Source organism: Lissotriton helveticus, chromosome 3_2 (assembly GCF_964261635.1).
Source record: "Lissotriton helveticus chromosome 3_2, aLisHel1.1, whole genome shotgun sequence".
NCBI lineage: Eukaryota > Metazoa > Chordata > Amphibia > Caudata > Salamandridae > Lissotriton > Lissotriton helveticus.
Window position 1 is genome coordinate 274,695,900 of NC_136062.1, and position 15,167 is coordinate 274,711,066.

Consider the following 15,167-nt stretch of genomic DNA (forward strand, 5'->3'; position numbering starts at 1 on the left):
TCCTGCACTGACATCTTTCTGGAATTAACTTTCTGCATCTCACACGTCATCTCTTTCCTCTTTTCACATTGCTCTTCTACATTTATTTCCTTGTGTCAGCTGCTCTTCACCATGCACTCACACACACACACACACACACACACACTCTTCCTTTCTCTTGCCCCACCTGAAAACAAAGCATTTTCTTTGATCTGGCAATAGTTTAACATGTGTGTATAGCTCCTTTACACTTTCTCACAGAATGATAATTACAATTGGTACAAACATCACCATCACTTGTGCTCTGCAGCGAGCTCATGGATTGGATAAGCTTGTAATGTGAAAACCATCATTATGATACACTGACATGCACTGTCAAACTTGTGGCGCTTAAACACTTACACCCGAAAATCAGACAGACAACCAAAGTTAAAGCAGCTTCGGGCATACTAAACTATGAAAGAAACTACGGGAGAAACTTAGGGAACACAAGATGAAACAAACAGTGGCAGCATCGCTCCATGGACTACTTTCATGACTTGGCTTTTACAACCACGGTTACTGAACTGATCAGTGTTTTGTCAGTAAAGGACATGAACATTCAGCTCGGTAAGGAACTGTTTCATAGCCTTATTTAATTACTGCTAGGTATGCCCCTACTTAAAGGCCTGCTCCAATGTTTACACGTGTTCTTATTGTGTTCTGTTCAATTAATGAGCCGACCCTTCTCCAACCAATTCAAGATGCTGCTTGTGTACATGCTCTTTCACAAGTACTATTGACGAAAGTGATAAGGGTGGACTGATATGTGTATAGCATAACGTGTATAAAGCGCACACCCAAGGGTAGCTTGGCGCTGAATAACAGATGTTTATTGTTACTCAAATCAAGGGTATCAATTGCATGCAGCCTGTATTTCACAAATAATCATATTTGAACAGGTCTGTGCACTTAAGTCGACAGCGTTTGATCCATAACTAATGCGGTATCATCATCAGGACTTGAAGTACAGCTAGCCCGAGAGAGAGGTAAAACCCACATGAATTATGTACAATATTCACTAAATGATGGATGCAGGTGCATCAAGAGTGATGTCCACTGGTGTAAGGTGAGGTGGGAACCATGAAGTGCTGTTCTCGCGCCAATATCGAGCGGCCAAACAGGTAGATTCTGGCTATAAGTGCTTACTGTGTTTCTTCTGTATTTATATTAAGAACCTACCATTTAATTGCTTAGAACCCTGTAACCTGATTTTATATTATTAAAACACCGTTTTGCAACAGATTCGTTCTCTATTTTGACTGCATAATTATCTTCTATGGGCCAATTTTACGTTTGAAATAGCCCACTTACCAGGTCCCTGTGGATTTAATGTGTGACATGAAACTCTTTCACAAGTACTTGCACTGTCCCCGCCGAAAAACGAGCCCTGTCTCCCTACCACGCCCCTTCACTCAAAGGAGCACGGCGCTACAACTGTTTTCAGTACTTCACCATCGCACGCTTTGTCCATGGAACCAGAAAGATTCCCACCACTACCTTGTTTCAAAAGCATCTCATCTCTTTACTCCTCTCAAATAAAACTGAACATTGCTCTCCATTGACAGACCCATGGCCATGAGTCAGTTGAAGCTTCACCTTTAGTATTATCATAATGCACCTCGACACCCCCTCGTCCGTGGATAGACACCCTCACAGCCCATGCAACCCCAAACTCCAGAGTCCCAAAGTGTTGAGTCTACCCCCATCGCCACTCTTCGAGCGCCTCGAATGACTTCTCCCTTTCACATCCCTCTTTCCCAGAGGTGCACACACCCTCTCCCCGTCCAAGGTGTGTCCCTCGCGGTAGCCCTCCCTCCCCTGACTTGTCCTCACCCTGCCTGCGCGCTCTCCAGCTTCAGGCCGAGGGTCTCCTCGATGATGCGGTTGATCACTTCCAGCAGGATCATGGTGGAACAGTGGGGGCGCGACAGGGAATCCCAGATGCGGTGTGGAAAATGCGGGAAAGCTTGGAGATGACCCGAGCGGGACAGGAGTCCTGCCTGGAAGGGGACGTAGGGGGGCACGCTGGTCTTCTGTCCTTTCGGGGTGTCACTTCACCGCCTCCGGTCCCCACCCTATCTCAGCAGCCGCCCGCTTCCGCTCTCGCTGTCACAGCCAGCGCGCAGGCGCAGAACGTCCGCAGCCACCACTTCCTGCTGCTGTCAGAGCAGTAAGACAGCGAAGGAAGTACTCGACTTCCGGGTGTCAGAGCGACGTGCGCATGCGCTGCTCTCCGTTTCCGCATTTCCCTCTTTTCCTCGGCTAGTGCAGACCGTCTGCTTCCGCCTGACACGTTCCGCACCGGAGAGAGTCTCTTTCCGGGTTCTACTTCAGGACCCCACGGCATTCAACCGAAGGATCACTGTACACTGCCAGATCAAAAAAACATACTCCGGCACTACAACACCCGCAGACATTAAAATCTCACCAGAAATTGATGACAAGAAAATACTATTAGTGTGACCATGGCGATCTTCTCGGGACAGTGACAATGGCACAATTTATACAGGTTTTTGACGCACATTATTGAGGTAGTTTATCTGCATGATGTACTGCCTTGATATTCGGCCCAAAAAATAAAATGAATACCTTTTTAAAGAGCAATTTACCACGACTCCTGAGGTTGCCAAAGTTGTACTATAAGTCGACTACGGTAATCACTATCGAAGCCCTCTTTAACAAGTCAGGTCCCGGGCCGCGCTGTGATTGGCTGACGTCCCGGGGGTGTCCCGGGCCGGCAGCCAATCACAGCGCGGCCCGGGAATGACGTCACGGGGGTGTCCCGGGCCAGCAGCCAATCGCAGCGCGGCCCGGGACAAAGGGGCGGGGCTTAAAAAAAGCACCAGAAACGCCCCCGAATCGCGTTTTCTGGAGAACGCGCGATTGACAGCCTCTGTCTCCCAATGGCTAGCCTCCATTTATGGAGCTAGCCAATTGGAAACAGAGGCGGTCCAAACATCCCTACTGAAGACAAAAGTTTTCGATCTGGGAGGGGCTTTGCCCCTCCCCAGGTCGAAACCTAAAAACGGTCTGTCCTTCGCTAGCAACACAGCGTGATTAAACCCCAGTTACTCCACCCAGCTTTTCTTCGCTTCCCCTCAGCCTGGTCCCTCCCAAAAGGGAGTTGCCTAGTTAACCTGCTAATTGGCTGTGCAAACCCATGCTTGCGTGCTGGGACAGAGTGAGACACCATTTCCCATAATCCAGTTCTTTAAACATAGTTTAGGAGAACAAAACATCGTGTTTGGCACATATTTTCTATATCACTGCATACAATGTTTAATCCATGCAGTCACCTTTAAACACTCTTTGCATTGCTTATTAATTTGTAAACTGTTTTGTGTCCGTGGTTTCATAAAACACCGTCTTATGCGATGAACCAAGGTCTTTCACCATGCTTGTGTGTCTCGTAGCTCTCACATCTAATTATCGTCGTCTTCACCATTTCTACTGACGGGTGCTATCCTTTTGGTTGGGCGAGTGTTCTGAAAGATTAATAATGATTCGGATGCACACCTTTTTCTAACTCCTCAATTAGCATGTACTCCAAAAGTACATGCTAATTGAGGAGTTAGAAAAAGGTGTGCATCCGAATCATTATTAATCTATATAGTATGTTAGACACCCCGGGTAGGTTTGCGCATTGCCTACTGCCCTACACTGCCCTAAACAATGCCTAACTGCAGTATTTAGGGATCCACACAACACCAGAGTTTCAGATTTGTCTATGTGGGAACACAAGAAGGACAAGAAGAGCTGACACTGCAAGAACAGGGGATGTGCTCCGAAACTGCAGCCAAACCCTGCCTAACTGCTGGTAACCTCGACAACTGCCGGGCCAACTCATTCAGAAGCCAAACATCCTCCCCAAACCCTTGTAAGTCTGTCCAGTGCTTCAACAACCACCCACCTAGCATCTCCCTGGAGGTGGAGGAGCCATTTTCCTGCATCTACAGGCACTGACTGCACTTGTTTGATACTTCTTTTTGCTGGCCATCGGGCCCACAAAGGGAACATCTCACCAGGACAAGATCTTTTTGGTTCCAAGAGGTCAGCCCATCCCTCCAGCGAGTGTTGAGATGCTAGACCCTCCAGGAGCCCCCTGCACCAATATCCTGGGCACTGGAGCATTTGCCGCCAACCAAGGCTGGTTGAGTGTCCAGCCTGGACACCTCCACCGCCAAAACCAACCTGACCACAGAAGGACATCAAGACCGATGAGGCTCACATGGAGAGTGGCCCTGCTGTCTGTTTTCCTCTCCTCTGCAGGTCAAGACCGAGAACAATGAGAGCCTCCACCTCAAGGGGCCAGCCGGCCAAACACCTTTACACCCCCACTGCCCGGGTTCATGGAGACTGACTGCGTCCCCTTGCTAGAACCAAGTCTCCCTTTGGGTTCTGCCAGACTTGTCCTCAAGTCCCCCCCAGGCCCTCATTACTAGTCAGGCGGAGTGTAGTTGCACAGTCGAATTATGCTCCACCTGATTCTAAGTTGGCCTGTTTCCTTCAGGTGAAGAAGAATGAAACCTCATGTTATAGGGCTTTAATTCTGCATGGTCAAAACCCATGAGGGTTTTGCTGCAGCAGCCAGTCCTAATTCCCAGTAATTTGTTTCTTTGACAGGGGCAAGCCATGAATGCTCTCCTTGATAGACCTTCCCCCACCCCACCCACTCAGTGGTCCCTGCATACATTTACCACTACTCCCACCAGGTGCACGGTACATTTATGCTTTAAATTGTTAAATCTGTATGGATTTCGGGAGCAGAAAAATCAGTTTCATGTGATAATTGCGCATTCTATGGGGCTTTAACTCTAACTGTACATTTTCAGTTAGTAATGATGTTCTTAGTGTGGTAACTGGAAAGAGGGAGAGCAGCGAAATTGCTGATAAGTAATTTAAATATCAGCTGGCAGCATGCAAACAATATTCGCCTGCTGTGTGCAATCCTGCCTTACGTAATGGACTTCAGGACACTTCATGAATGGGTTTCCCATGTAAGGTGATTAGTTATTGCATTGCTCACAGTGTTAAATAACTCCACATGCGTATCCTTTGAACACATTTCCAACAGTTCGAGCATCTGGTGAAGATATGACCATAAAATGCAGTTGCTGCACAAGACCATTGCCCTAATGTCTTCGATTGTGTCTTAGCAAGGAGTTATAACCATAGGTAGGATTGCCACCAGGTCATTTTTCTCATCCCCGTGGAACTCTTTTTAAGGCTATGTCAGTACTAAAAGTTCAAAAAGCAGCCCACGCTGGTATTTTTTCTCTAGAACAGCAAATTAGTGAGGAAATCAATTAACGGGTATTGGAAACGTCAATAGGTCTTGTTTTGGGTCCTATTGACTTTGCCAATGGGTTTTAGCAATGCTGAAGAAGTCAATAGGTCTTGTCTTTGGGTCCTATTGGCTTTGCCAATTGGTTTTAGCGATGCTGGAAAAGTCAATAGGTCTTGTCTTTGGGGCCTATTGGCTTTGCCGATGGGTTTTAGCGATGCTGAAAAAGTCAATAGGTCTTGTCCTTGGGTCCTATTGGCTTTGTCAATGGGTTTTAGTGATGCTGGAAAAGTCCATAGATCTTGCCTTTGGGTTCGATTGGCTTCGCCAATAGGTTTTAGCGATGCTAGAAAATTCAGTAGGTCTTGCCTTTAAGTCCTATTGGCTTTGCCAATGGGTTTTAGTGATGCTTTACACCATGGGTACTTGCAAACATTCTCCCAGAGGCCAAAACCTATAGTCTGTGTTATGGGCGAGGGCTGCACTGGTGCCAGCAGGGTGGGGCCCAGTGTAAAGGTAAATTAAGGTGGAAATAGGTTTTGCAAAACGGGTACACGGTGTGGACTGTGAGTGGTGGAGTTATTTTTAGGCCTTTGCTGCATACTGCCCTCTAAACCGAGCTCGCTCTAGGGTGGTGCGATTGGTGCCACCACACCTTGTGCTGACTTCGGGTGGGGGCACCGTGTTTGTAAGAATATTATGGTTTTACAAACACCTCCTGCCGCGTTCCTTGTTCCAGCAATTTTCAGGCAACAATAAAAATGTCAAGACAACTCCCCTGATTAATGTTCTTTTTAGAGAGAGATCACAGTTTTATCTAGTGGAAGGTGGACTAATCGTAAGGTAGTACAGAGGGTTAATGTGCCTGCTGCAAAGAACGTGTATCATGTAGATCAAGTATGTATAATGTAAATAAGTCCGTGGGTTGTTGCTTTAGTCAGAGAGATCCTTTGTTTCTTGCAGTTTGTACCTTATAATCCTAACATAGAATAGTGAGCTATTAACTGTCATCAATGAGCTGCATGCAGACTACAGGGTATATATTAGAGTGTTATGATTTTTTCCTCAGTTTTTCATTATCCTTATGTTGGAAAAGGGGCTGATTTGGTTAGAAATCAATTCTTATTATTAAAGTAAACCCACAACCGTGGTGTTACATTTTAGATTACGAGTTTGTGCTTCTCCAGACCAAGCACTCAAACTATACTGTCCACCAGGGTGAATGATATGTGACTTCTGCAGCTTGTTGTCCTCTGTCCTATGTAATATTTCCTATACACTTATTTACACAAGTATGATTGATTTTGTCTGTGTAATGTGTGTTTGTGTGGTGTAAAGTGTTTTGACACCTTACATTGGTGCATAAATGCATCTGATAGAGAGTGGTTAAGGGGACTTGAGGGGCATTGTTGAAGGGTGATAGTGAGAAAATCTGTGGCGGAGTTGGTCAATGGAGGGTGCCAACAAACATTGTCACACCGGGCGCCACCAGCGCTAAAGACAGCCCTGCCTCGAAATGATGCCCCTAGTCTCTACAAGAGACACAAATTTGACAATATTATGCTATGCTGCATCTGAGTCCCAGTCTCTCTATCACATCCTGGAGTATGACTTCTCTGCTTGCAATTGCTGTCTTTAGCGAGTCAAGTGTGCAAAGGTAATAATTTGATTATTAAAGTAGAATGAAATAGATTGTTAGTCCTCACAACCTCCTAGTTCTTTATTCTCTTGTCTGTAAAAATAAATTATTAATGCTTAGAAGCAAGCTCAGCTAAGGTAGCATGTGTTTTAGACACTCTGTGACAAAGGCCCCCACTTTGTCAAGACTTGCACGATAAGTGTTCCTGATAAAAGAAGCATTCTGCATTGTTTTCAGCTAGTCCTATTGACAGCTGTTATAATGTCTTGTTGAAATGTGAAGCACAGATGATAATAAAGTAATTTGTAAGTATGCTTTATTGATGAAGACTAGTCTCTTTCAAACCTTGTGTGTCAATGCTCAATACTGAAGTAGAAGCTAAGTGTGCACCAGCTATTTGAGCAAATTCTATTTAAATTATAGTATGTCTAGAAACAGGATACTTGAAAAGAAGTGTAACAACAAGGGCACATGTGTCAATAACACTTAACAATCAGCATTTACAAGTAGGTGTGGAACAATTTTCAGAATGCTGCCTTTAATGTTAGATCACCGAGGTCATAGGTATAGTGAAAGATCCACATGTCTGACAAAGAAGAAGTGTAGTAAATGTATTCAGCACGAGAGTGGTAAGGATGTAGTATGTACTGGGGGCATATGCCCGACCCGTACCTAAGGAGCATCAGACTGGTGCCGCAACCCTGGTGGCGCAGGACGGCTGTCACTAGGGCTGGTTGTGGTGCAGGTGTGGCTGCTGACTCCTGAGACGCATTGGGGCCTGTCCTGGAGTTGCTGTGTAGGGCCTGGAGGTTACGGCCTAGAGCTCAGCTGGTGCCGGGGCTTTGTGGAGCCAACGTCCCTTTCTCCTCTGGGCGTGGTTGGCCCTCAACGGCTGCTGGAGCCGCCAGGGAGTGCGGCTGCACAATGGAGCATTGGACTGCTCCATTGGTGCTGAAGATATAGGGGTGGCTCTCCAGGGAGTGGGGAGGGGCTGCAATGGCCCTGCTGATTTGCCTTGCTAATCTGGCCTGGGAGGAGTTGCCAGATTAAGTTCTATGGCAGTGCCAGGGGCCCATGTGCTGCCAATGAGGGTGACTGCATCGCCGGTGCCTCATGCACTATATTGGGACACTGGTTGGCCACAAGTACACATAGACCACAACTGGCAAGGATAAGCTTGGCTCAGGTGCAGTGGTTTTATGAGGGGGCCCCTGAGGCACTTTGATCCAGCCTGACTGTATGTTGCAATAAGCAGCGCCCGAAGTGTATAGATTTCACACCCAACAGACACATCCCTTGGTGCGATATGTTGCAAGCTGCCTCTCGAGGTGGTATCATGTGCAGACATTGGAAGGTGCAAGGAGTGTGCAACTTACCTGGCAGTGGCTCGAGTGAATGGCCTCCAATGCAACCTGGTGACTCTGCTCTTATGGCAGGCTGCTGCTGTGCTGTTTTACCCTCTCCAGGGGGTTCACCTTGGGGTTGTCACTGACCGAAAGCTTCACCCCCCTAGGGTAAGGCCAGGCCTCAGGGCCCGTTTCAAGGCAACATGATGGAGCACTATACAACGCCCTAGAAGAGCAATCACAGACAGACACGCCAGAGTATTCTTCCATAGTGATATCTGAGCCTAGCATATTCACAAGTACTCATTATGGATAATAAGGAATTATTTGTGTTCGGTACTCGAGGAATAAAGCCTCAACCTTATTTAGAGTTTCATAGGAGTGTGTAATAGTACCACAAATTGCTCATACCATTCCCACACCTGGCATTCTTGCTGTTGCTATGATTTTATATTAAAATGGGAACTGACATGCACAAACCATAAATACACCTTTCTCGCTGTCAAATAAAGGCCCAGCTTGGCAATGCTGTATTGCTGAATATAAATACAGTACAACCTATCTTTCACAGTGGTAATGCCACATCACGTTAAATAGCGAAAACATTTCAAATATGCAGCAATCCCCTTACGGTACGATAAACATCTCGTTTCCTTGGATATTTCCTTTTTAAGTGGCTGTTTCATAGCAGTCCTGTGGGCTATTGAGGCAAAAATTGCAAATGAGAGAGCTCTACATTTTGGATCATATATTTTCTTTCTATCTGACTTTTTTCTCTATTAGAACCTGCCTCACAGTGCTGTGGAAAGTGAGCCAGCATGGACACTGTAAATAATTCAATTGTATATCACACCATTTTTAAATTAAACCCCCACTAATAGCATAAAGTTAGTGAACGTGTTAACCATCTCCCTGTGATCGGCCACTCGGGGCCACTCATGCTTATTTTCTCCCTCTTACAGCACTAAAGACTCTCCCCTTTGAGTTCTATATTCGCAACCTCTACCCATTTGCCTCATGCATCCCCACTTCAACTCTTCATTCCCAGTCTACGAGAATTCTCCGGAGTTTCATGGACATTTGTGGACATCTGCTAGTTTGAAAAACAATTTATATACAGAGTATGTTCTTTTAAGCCTCACACAGTTGTCCATTTCCCATCAGTTTAATTTTTTATACAAGTATCTTTATCTATTCATTTTGCAAAATTGTCTTTTGGCTACCACCCATGGTTCCAATACCAATGACTAAAAGGTCACAGCTGATAAAGTTTATTGTGTAGTGGTATCGAGGTGTAAAATGATGAACACACATACATTTGTCTTTGTAAACGTTAGTTAGTTTTGGTTTCTCCCAGCCACCTTCTTCTAATGTTACCAGCCTGAAGCTGGGCCAGACAATGGAGGAAACATCACTGAATGAGGTTTGGGTGTTCAGCAAATGAAAGACATTTGTGAAAAATGCTGGAGTGGCCTGTTTGGTTTGAGTCACTCATGCTTTTCATAAAAAGTGAGACCGAAATAGACACTTTCTCCATCATCTACAACAGACTATGAATCAATTTCCTCGTTAACTTCTCTACCACCTGGACCTTCTTGGGTTTGCTGATGCACACGCTTTAAAGCTCAAAAGGCTTACGCCTTGAGTATTGATTCTGGAACATAGTGAGAACCCTTCCAGGATACATCCTTCACATGATCTATTCATTCCTCAGTTCTCCGGTTTAGGTGGCCCTTATCAATTCTTTTGGACTCCCGATCCTTCAGTACAGTCTACCCATCATACACACAGTGTCGCCTGAGGAAGAAAGGGGAGAATATGATCAATTTGTGGTACTATTGCACACTCCCCCTGAAACTCTAAATGAGGTTGAGGCTTTACTCTTCGAGTACCGAACACCAATTACTCCTTTTTTCCATCATGAGTACCTGGGAATACGCTAGGCTCAGATATCACTATGGAATAATACTCTGAATATTTATTTTCTTTATTTAATGGTAGTATTTCTAAAGCATGGACCAACCCACAAGGGCAGCGGAATGCTTTAAGATAGATCATACCATAACTCAAAACAATATGAAAGAGAGCAGTAGCCAAAGTAGAGAGAACATAAGATCAATTAATCAGGAAAACAGAGTTTAGTTTAGAATGAGGAGTGTCATGCAGAAATACTGTTTCTATAAGATTTCCTGACATGTAAAAGTGCGGCGTTTTAATGTAAAAATTGCAAGGCATGCATGGATTCTACTGGGACATCTTAAAGAGGCCATTCAGGGAATGTTGTGACAATAGATCTCAAATCCCTCCCTGGCTGATATCATCAGACAAACATTCTTGATTAGAATATCTATTGTTGCCAATTGATAGTTAGATATGCAGATCGGGGCAAAAAACCCCAGTTTTTTTCCTTATGGTAGTATATACATGACCGATATAACTGCGTAATGATTGCTGTTTGACCCACAAACTTACACTAATAATGACGTTTAAAAAACAAAACTATGAAATTAGCACCAGCTCTTTGCTGGCGATAAAGGATTTGATTTACCATATTGAAGTGCTGTATTATTGTGCCAGACATGGAGTGCAATCCCTTTACAGCGCCTTCAACATGGGCTTTAAATGGACCTAACCTTATCTAAATGAGGGTGTGACTGCAGTTGTGCAAGTGATAGAGGCTCTGACTGCACCTTTACATTAATGATCATAGATTGCCTCTCATGGAGAACTCTTTCTGACTTTTTCATTTACCATTAGAGCTCGCCTCCCAGTGCGGTGGATGGTGAAGAGGCCACGAAAGGCACAGTAAGTAGTTTGGCCTATAATAGTTATGTAACTTTAATGATTTAATCCAAAACTATTCCACAGTGCAAAGCATGGGTCTTCCTAAAAGCAGAATGCAATCCTATTATTGTTTATTTTGTTATATATCTCCATGTGAGAGTCCATTTTATGCCATTTGTGATAATTTTGTTCCTACTGCAATTCTCAAAGACTCTCACTCTTTTAGCTCTATATTTCCAACCCCTCCTCCCCTTCACTCTTCTATTCGTCTCCAGCCTGTATAAAATAGCATTGAAACATACAAGGACCCATTTCCCAGTTAGAATCTTCATCGTCAGGACCCTCGGCTTTGCTAATGCATACATTTTAATGCACATAGAGGTTTATGTCTTGTGTTTTTACTTTGGTACACAGCAAGAACCAGTTCCAGGTTATTCCCTTCACCATATCTAATTACCCCTCAGTTCTCTTGTGTAGTCAGTATTTACCCATTCTTAGACTCCTGTCTCTTCAGTTCAATCCAACCATCAGGCATGCCATGTGTCCAAGGTCATTTCTCATCTTTTCTTGTATCTGGTCTTTTAACACATTATCATGTCCTCCCAACCAGTATTCTATGATTTCTGGATATGCATTTTCTGTTCCATAAACACAGTTTGAGGGTATTTTGCCACAGTTAAACGTGAGCTTAGCATGTTCACGAATAATCATTATACGCAATGAGTTAATATCGGTGTCAGTACCCATACTGTAACCGCAAGACCCATTTAGAGATTGATGAAAAATAAGTAACAATGCCAAAAATTGGTGATAGGATTCTCACACACGGTTTACAAATTCATTTGCAAAAAGAATATGGAATGAGCACAAGCTTTTTGTTGGTAATAAAATAATTAGTTCTTCGTGTTGTAATGCTGTAAAATTTTGGCACAAATGCAATATTAAATCTTTACATTGCACTCAACATTGGTTTAAGCTGGTCTGGCCTTATGTAAATGAAGGTAACTCTACAGTTGTTTAGGTTATAGAGACTATAATTGCATGTGTTAAAACTCTAAATTAATTCTCATAGTCTGTCATTCATTGAGAAGACTTTTCTACGTTTTTTTTTTGCCATTAGAGTGTACCTCCCCATGCAGTGGATAGCGAAAATGCCACGAGGGATACATTAAGTAGTTTTGCTCTGTAATGATATGATAAAAGCCATTTCTTAGTCCATTGAAGCGTGGACGTCCTAAAAGCAGAAAACATTGATAAAGTTGATCATGTCGCTACATATCTGTACTTGAGAAGCCGTTCAATGTATTTCGTGCTTATTTTCTTCCTCTTAAAATCCTCAAAGACTCACAATGCTTTCGCTCTTTATTCCAAATCTCTTCCTCTTCACTCATCTCTTTTATCATGCTTTACTACTTTATCCTCAATCTGTATAAAAAAGTAATGTAAACATTTTCCAGTTTTCAAGAACTTTTCTGGAAATCTGTTATTTTTGACGACTATTTATATACTGTGACTATTTTTAAGATTCTCATTCACATGCCCATTTCTCATCAGCCAAATTAATTTCTTGGAGTGGTCATCGCATACCTCCATTTGTAAAATTACTTTTGACTTACACGTATGGCTCCATCACCAATGGTATAGAGGCAGGGACATTAGAAACCCAGGAATCATAACAGATGAAAGTCTTTAATGTCTGAAAACGAAATGTAAAATGATGAGCACACATCATTTTGTTTTGTTGTAAATGTTAGTTCTTTTTTGGGTTTCTTCCAGTCACCTACACCCAATGTTGCTGCCCAGAAGCTGGATCAGACAACTGAGGCAAAATCACATAAAGAGGTTAGTGTATTAAGTCTGTGAATATACATTTGTGAAAAACTGAACAATGTCCTGTGTTGCACGGAGTTGCCAATGCTTATGATGGGGCCGGGTTCCACGTCCTAGATTTTCCTGGGAACCCATGATCAACAGACCGTTGGTTCTTGCTTAAAAGTGTAGAGGGGAGAAATATCTTATCTAATTAGATTTCAAAATTCGAATATCCCATGACTCCTAAGAATTACTGATTCCAGGTTCTAAATTTAGATAGTTTATTACAATTGGACATACAAACACCTCAGAATGAGGGTGTACAAATACATTAGATCTAATACAAAGCCAAACCTACGGGCAACGTTCAATCTATGCAACATGCAGAGAATGACCAGTTCTAAAATCAGAACGCAGATGATCACTGCGTCGACATCGAGAGTATTCTACATTTGAGGTTCATAAGTAAAAGCATTAGTCTGTCCCAACACTACCACTAACATGACATCCCTACTTAGCATTTCCCCAAGCAAGTTAAGGAAAAAGGTGTCAGCGCGTGAAGACTTCCTAAGAAGTGCACTCACGTTGAATGGGCCAAGTAGCATAAAGCTACGGAGCTCATTCTAAGATGCTCCTTCTCTCTTCATCAGATCTCCTCTTTTAACTCAAAAACCCCAGGGCACTGTCCCCAATTCCAACATCACAATCCTAGGACATTCCCATCTTTGCATCACAAGATCATCCCATCCAGCTGGACACCTCCTCATAGGTAACTTTCCAGTCAGTTTCGATACTCTTGGCCTCTGGCTTGATGACCTTGATTCTCAGACCTTCTCCAGTGAGAAGGAAAACCGTCCCACATTATCAGCACTCCTTGTTCAAATGTATCCTCTCCCCCCAATGCCTAATTCCTAAAACAAAAGAGTTATTCTAACTAACAAAGAGGAATTTGTCCACCTGCAACAGAAACATGAGAAAGATACGATTCTGCATACACATGAACATTACAAATGCTTCAGTTGCGCGAGCCACACACATATACAAGAACATTGTTACTGTGCACCTTTAAATCAGTGCATTACATGTCAGTAAATTAATTTCTCATTAATCACTTGTAAAACGAACATTAAGACTTTACCATTCAAGGCACAATTACAATGATAATTCCTCCACTTTGCACGAAATCCCTCTATCACATTACTTTACACGTTATTACATTTCACACTCTAATGATCAAATGTTCACACAACACAAGAATATATGCAGGTGCAGACTACTCGTGATTATAATGCACCCCTTGCTAAGAGAGAACACTATAAACACACTTTGTCCATTATGTATGGCAGAGCAGGAACTGGTTCCATGGTTAAATTCTCCACCCTCTAGACCATCTTAGGTTTGCTGATATTCAGAGCCTACTGAGGCTGAAGTTTTGTGCACTGACTTGGGTACACAGCATAAACTGTTTCAGGCTATTCCCTCCACACTATTCATTCTTCCGTTCTTTGATTGAGCCTTCTTCATTTTAATGACTCCAGCTCCTTCAGTCCAGCCCACTCCTCAGACATCAAGTGCCATCTGTCCAAGGTCCCATCTCCTGTAATTTGCACTAGCTTTTGTTGGTTCTAAAAAGGATTAGGTTCCTATTAAGCAATGCTGCATTACAGTGTCACAAATGCAGTACGGTTTTAAATGGATCTGACATTGCCTAAATGTCGGCACTACTACACTTGATTGGGTCACAGAGACTAACATTGCACCTGAGAAAACTGTCATCAATTATCATAGTTTGCCTTTCATGGAGGTCTCTTAATGACTTTTACCTTTAGACTATTCCTCCCGTAGCAATCAATAGGGAGGAAGCCACAAGGGACACAGTAAGTAGTTTTGTTCTCTAATATATGTGCTGTTTTTATGTTAAAGCCAAAAACATTTCATAGTTCACTGAAGCTTGGGTGCATAAGGTTGGACTTCCTGTAAGCAGAGTATATTTAAAAAATTGTTCCTGTTGGTACGTATCCCCACTCAAGAAGCAGTTCAATATCATTTCTGCTTATTTTCCTCCTAGAATCATCAGATATTCTTACTGCTTTAGCTCTTTATTCCAAATCTCTTCCTCTTCACGGATGTATTTTATTATTGCTTCAGCACTTCATCCCCAATCTGTATTTCCAAATTTTCCTAACTTTTCTGGACAGCTTTTGTTTTCAATGACTATTCATATACTGTGACAATTTTAGAATGCTTTTACACTTGTCCATTTACTATTATATACTTCCAT